This window comes from Primulina tabacum, chromosome 7, assembly GCF_025594145.1.
Source record: "Primulina tabacum isolate GXHZ01 chromosome 7, ASM2559414v2, whole genome shotgun sequence".
NCBI classification, from domain to species: Eukaryota; Viridiplantae; Streptophyta; class Magnoliopsida; order Lamiales; family Gesneriaceae; genus Primulina; species Primulina tabacum.
The window spans coordinates 41571500-41577392 of NC_134556.1; the positions used below are offsets into that span (position 1 = coordinate 41571500).

General features: G+C 37.3%; 1 pseudogene; it reads right to left on the bottom strand.

Annotated features, from left to right (window-relative positions):
* Positions 1 to 921: 921 nt before the first annotated feature.
* On the bottom strand, positions 922 to 5377 carry LOC142552238 (putative polygalacturonase; annotated as a pseudogene).
* Positions 5378 to 5893: the final 516 nt, after the last annotated feature.

The window sequence follows — 5893 nt, forward strand, 5'->3', positions numbered from 1 at the left end:
AAATTATTATTATTTATGCTAAGAGTATTACTTTTTATTGTGAATATCGGTAGGATTGACATGTCTCACAGATAAAAATTCGTGAGACCGTCTTACAAGAGACCTATTCAATAAATTTTACATTGAAACAACGTACGGTCATATATAATTTGGAGACCTCGTGTAATGTTTGAGATGAGGGTACACATACATATTCTTGATTATTTGTACACAGTATCACTAAAAATTCTACATTTCTAGGCAAGAAAGGATATGTTGTATGATAGGCATTTGCACTCGCCTCACTATTTGTACATCGCAAGGCGGTTTCGTAAACCTTGCTCGCTTGCTTTAGTTCTCTTCCCTCCACGTAGAACTCAAACAAGCTTAATAATTATTTTTCGGCTTCAATGAAGCCTTCAAGTATATCCATCAACACTACCCCGAAGTTATGTATGTCGCGCTCATGCGACCTGTGTATACTTGCTCCGGTTGGGGTGACAGAGGCGCCATCTTCCCCGGGTCGTGATGTCCATGACGTTTAATTTCTCGGTCAGTTGGACGGAACCGTAGTTCGAAAGATACACTCATAATGAAACAGGTTCAGCGGACAAAAAACACTGAATACTTTTACAAATTATTCCACACTGTATTAATTTTTATCCAATAATTGTACATATATGCAGTGACCAGCAGGTTTAGAAAGAAAAACTAAATTAAATGTAATTTAAATTTACTTGGTTATCTTAACCATCTTGATGTGTTGAACGTGTTTTATTTGATTTGAATAAGAAATGTCACCCACCAATAAAATATTTTTTATTTTCAATGTTATCGCAAAAAAGGAAACTCGAGACTTTTCCTTCACACGACTTTTCCATATTATTTAACTCAAATAACTAATTTAGAAAATAAATAAATAATTCAGTGAAAGATACGAACGAGGCATAAACGTGTGATCATTGCCACTAGTCACGGTACGAGGAAATTTCATTAAATACGGTTGTGCTTGACTGAAAACCATGATTTCAAAATTCGTTTATTTGAAATAACCATAATTTCCCTCATGGTTTTAATCAAAAGATTGAACAAATTTCACAAACTCTCAGAAAGAAGACGAGCAAGCACCGAGCTGCTGACTACTGGTCAATTCAGAACATGGCCAAGGGCTCACTTGAACCGCAGCTCCACTCACATCAGAGCACAGCCATGGAAGATTTCTCGAACCCGGGGATCCACCAAGATTGATATTCGAAAGACAGATCCCGGTAAATGGTGCATTCTTCAGCCCGTGAATCAAACCGGGTTGTAGAACCTTCTCGCCCCACACGTTCTTGATCATGATGTCTTTCAAAGTTGGCAGAGCATTCGGATTATAGTTGTCGTCAGGGTGGTCTCCAACATCGCCCGAGATCTTGATCCCCTTTCGTGCATTCTCTATGAAAATGTTAGAGAAAGTGATGTTTCGTATAGTTCCTCCTCGGCCTACATTGGTTTTCAAATGGATTCCAACTCCCATATTAAATAGATTTACATGCTCAGCTAAAACGTCCTGAACTCCACCGGAGGTTTCACTTCCAACAGCAATTCCGGCAAATGGTGATGAACCAGTTACTCGTCTAATTGTTATACCTTGACTAGGGCGATTATAAGCGATTCCATATTCATCCCACCCACTCTTCACTGCTACGAGGTCATCTCCTGTCGATATGTAGGAGTCCTCGATGCATACGTGGGTGCTCGAGTCTATATCAGGAAATAGCCAAAAAAGGTAAAATAGAATATCAGTCATATTTCATGCGTGGTAAATAAACCATGAAAGAAATACTCCCCTAGTAAAAAACGTGAGTTCCATTACATTTCTTGACACAGCTTACCGGGATCGATTCCATCAGTGTTGGGAGAGTCCGAAGGAGCCAGGATGGTAACGTATTGAACGACAACATTGCTGACAACAGCAAAAGAAATAACTTAAAAGAGATGCTCTCTGTTTTACCGTTTCAAGTTTCCACGTTTAAACCCAAATAAAAGGCAAGGGATATCAAAATTAACTTGGCACGACAATACATAAGCTTTAGGACAGCCGTCTCGATATGCTTCTGTGTGATGAAACTAAATCACATACTCACTAGTCAATAGCTTACTAAATTATTTATCTAACATTAATTTATTATGATCCAAGTATGACCCAGAATTTTGGTTTTTAAAAACCAAAAAATGCAAAAGGCCCAGGGACAAATACATTTATGCTGTTACCTGCAGTACACCGGGTGTATGTTCCAAAAGGGTGAGTTCTTGAAAATAACATTGGAAATTATTATACTTCTGGAGTTCATCAATTCGACGAGGTTAGGCCTAGTAAACTGAAGAGTTCTTTGCCTCCACATATTCCACCCCAAACTTCACCTTGACCGTCAATCGTCCCATTTTCACCTAAAAAAGTAAATAAACGAACGACGGTTGAACAAAAACGAAAATTGTCCCTTTACAAAGTACAAAATAGAAAGGGACCGCATTTTGTTTATTTAATCCTTGAGATGAGATGATTCCACTCATACCGACCTGTGATTATCACATCATGTAGCCCATCGCCATGGATGAAGCTCATATACCTTCCTCCGGGCAGTTCTCTTCCTCTTCCATAAGAAGGCAGCGGATTTATCAATGGCCATTGATCAGTATCCTAAAGCATTGGGTATGAAAAAAAATGAAAGCTTCACCCCAAATGTGTTAAGCATAATAAAGGATGAGGACAAGAAATGATAACATTGTTTTAGACATACGAACATAATAAAGTTCACAGGTCTCATTATCGTAAACAAGCAATGTTATACTATTTTATAATAGACTCAAAAACTATAACTAAGAATGAAACAGATGAAGGAATCTAACACAGGCATGCAGTATCACCCTTGTACCTTTACGACCATGCATTCAATATATGCATGAATAGTTTTGCACTCTTTCAGCAGAAGCTATGCTGATACAACATCATTGTTTAGTTTTTCCAAACGTAAGAATAAAGACGTGACCTTTCATAACAAAGGTGACAAACCATGTTGTCTTACCCAAGGACAGAGGGAGAGAAAGTGAGCAGAAACAGTCAAATCTCTCCCTGTCACATTTTACCATATGAAATTATGAACGTATATTTTCCTGTGATATATACAACATAATATGATATTTCACTCTCTATATTCATTTTCTAGCTCCTCCAATAGTCTTGTCTGTACAGTTCAGATATTTACTATTTTTTCCGAAAGATGTTGTCAAGTTGTTCTCTGGGATAGCTGGCAGGCCATGCTGCATTGAAGCTGGTCAATAATTGACAATAATATGCTCAAGTCAGCTCCTCGGCCCACACACCCCTTTGATGTGCACCGTAACATATTATTGCTTGCCATTCAATCCCGAAATAATATAATAGACTCTCACATCAACTCAACATCACTCCATTAAAATCTCAGCAATCACCGTACATAAGGGCCCAGTCAAGTTTTCCATCAGAACTTTTAATCACATAGTCCTCGTATGTTAATTTTCATGAACACTAACTCATCTAACAAATTGATCAAATCATCTAACAAATTGATCAAAAGTATCGACGCGTCTAACTTACTTAGATTAGATAAGTGGCGGAGCCAGAAACCTAATGAATAGGCAAAACCGAAGATTAAAAACATTTAAAAAACACGATGGGAAAAAAAATTTGCTTCTTTCTTACAGAAAAAAATCCAAAAGGAAGGGTGTAAACGGTTCCAGCTTGTTTCCCTCTCCCTTCACCACTATCTTATAACTTACCAACATAACCACTCACACAGCAATGAATTTCACTTAGGGTGGGAGAATGCAAAATACTTATAGTTTGCGACATCGTTTCTACATGGTATGGGATCACAAGTTCCAAATCCTAACGTACATAACTCTAAATATTTCTTAAGCTGGTCTGCCATGCTTAATGTTACGCATTTGTTGCCTGATGTCCGACCAATTAGCGTGTGTCACTTGGGGGAAAATGTTAAGGCACAGTACTATCGTTTGAGCCTCCTCCCAGTAGCAGAGACTTTCGGAGAAAATGGCTCCAACCTCAGACACATTCAAATCGTAAGGGAACTTAATGACAGAGCGGCTTTTTTCCCACAGAACAAAATCCATAACAATCCCAGAAACTCAAATTAAATAGTTATTCGTGCCTCAGAATTTTAAATATTAAGATAAGACGAGATAGAGACTGGGACTATTCCAAAGAGATAATGAAAGGAGAACATTTGTATACCGTTGTAGCTTTGATAACAGCATTTCTAGCCAAGAACAGAGTCATGTGGCTAGTGAGATTAAAGGGTCCTGTTAAAAACTCTCCAGCAGGAACATAAAGTAAAGAGCCACCCGGCCTCCTCAACTGCTGGATTTGGTATATTGCCTCCTGAAACGCCTTCGTGTTCAAAGTCACTCCATCGCCAACAGCACCAAAATTCTCTAGCGATATGATATCGCTTCGGTACCTGATTGGTACAATTCCCGAGCATGTAACCCACTCGGCATTGGCCAATCTAGAGCAATTTATCAACAGAGATATAACCCCAAAGGACAGCAAAATCGAAACAACAACTGGGTGCTGGTGCATTTTGAACGGGTTCTTGATTATGTTTCCCGAGTTCTTTGCGACTCTGGTGGGGGTTGAAACTTGTAAGTGGATTTAGTGAAGAAAGGACAAGAGGGTTCAAAGAAAAAATATTTCTTAATCAAAGTGGAGTAGACTGAGCTCAGGCGAAGCGGCGGAAAGGAATTATTTATGAATAATGCGTCACAAAAGTTCAGAATTTTTTAATTATTTTGTAATCAAGCCAAACGGTAAAGATACAAAAGAAAAATTCAGCAATTTTCCGCTTCAACAATGGCAACACAGCGGAAAAGTCTGAAAAACTGCATGCTCCATCAAATATCAAATACTAAAAAAACGAGAACTGGAAATGATACAAAGAGAAAACTCCAAACAAAGATCTACCAAAATGATTAGACCAAATCTGCGATTAAAAAAATGAAAACAATAAGCACAACTCCAATCATAAAGAATGATGGCTACAAAAAAGTAGAAACTTGGTACTAAACTAGAAGATACGGAAGAAAACACAGGAAAGTGAACAAAAAATGCAGAAAGTCATACAAACACAGACAAACCCATCACTCTGTGTGTGCCTGCGCCTGAAAAGGTTACCCGCGGAGCTCCTCTTTGTCATGCAGTAGCCGAGTTTCAAAGGGATAAAGAAAGTGGTCAACACCGACCGAGAGAGGAGAAAGAGGACCTTTATTATTATTTATTACATTAATAAATATTTTATCATAGATCAGAAGAAAAAGTGGAGATGCTGCATAAACAATCAAGATACTGACTCCGCGGCGCTTTAGCCACGGTCGAGGTTCCCTTCGAGAAAAATTATCTATATATTTTTGGTGTTAAATAAATATTAACAAGATCGGATTTTAATTTTATATATTTGAATTATTAGCATTTTTATTTGCACACGTATGTTATACAAGCTTGAGCTTGTTAAATCATTTGTTTTTTTCTAATCTTATTTACATAAAATTTGCATAAATTGTGTGGAAATAGTTGTTTGAGGTTCACATATCATAATAATAATAGCATGTGGCGAGAGGCCCTTGCTAGCCTGATTTATGGAACATATGCACATGCATGCCAAATGCCAGGTCAGAGAGTTAAAATTAAAATTGTTTCATGGTAAATCACTTTTTTATATACATATATATTTATTTATTTTAAAGAAATGTTAATTATATTGTTGAATTATGTTAGTAGAATGGAATGAAGAAAATGATTGGTATAAAGCTGTTTATGTTATTTATCTAGGATAATGATGTTGATATAAATTGTTTATAATATTTTTTCACTGAT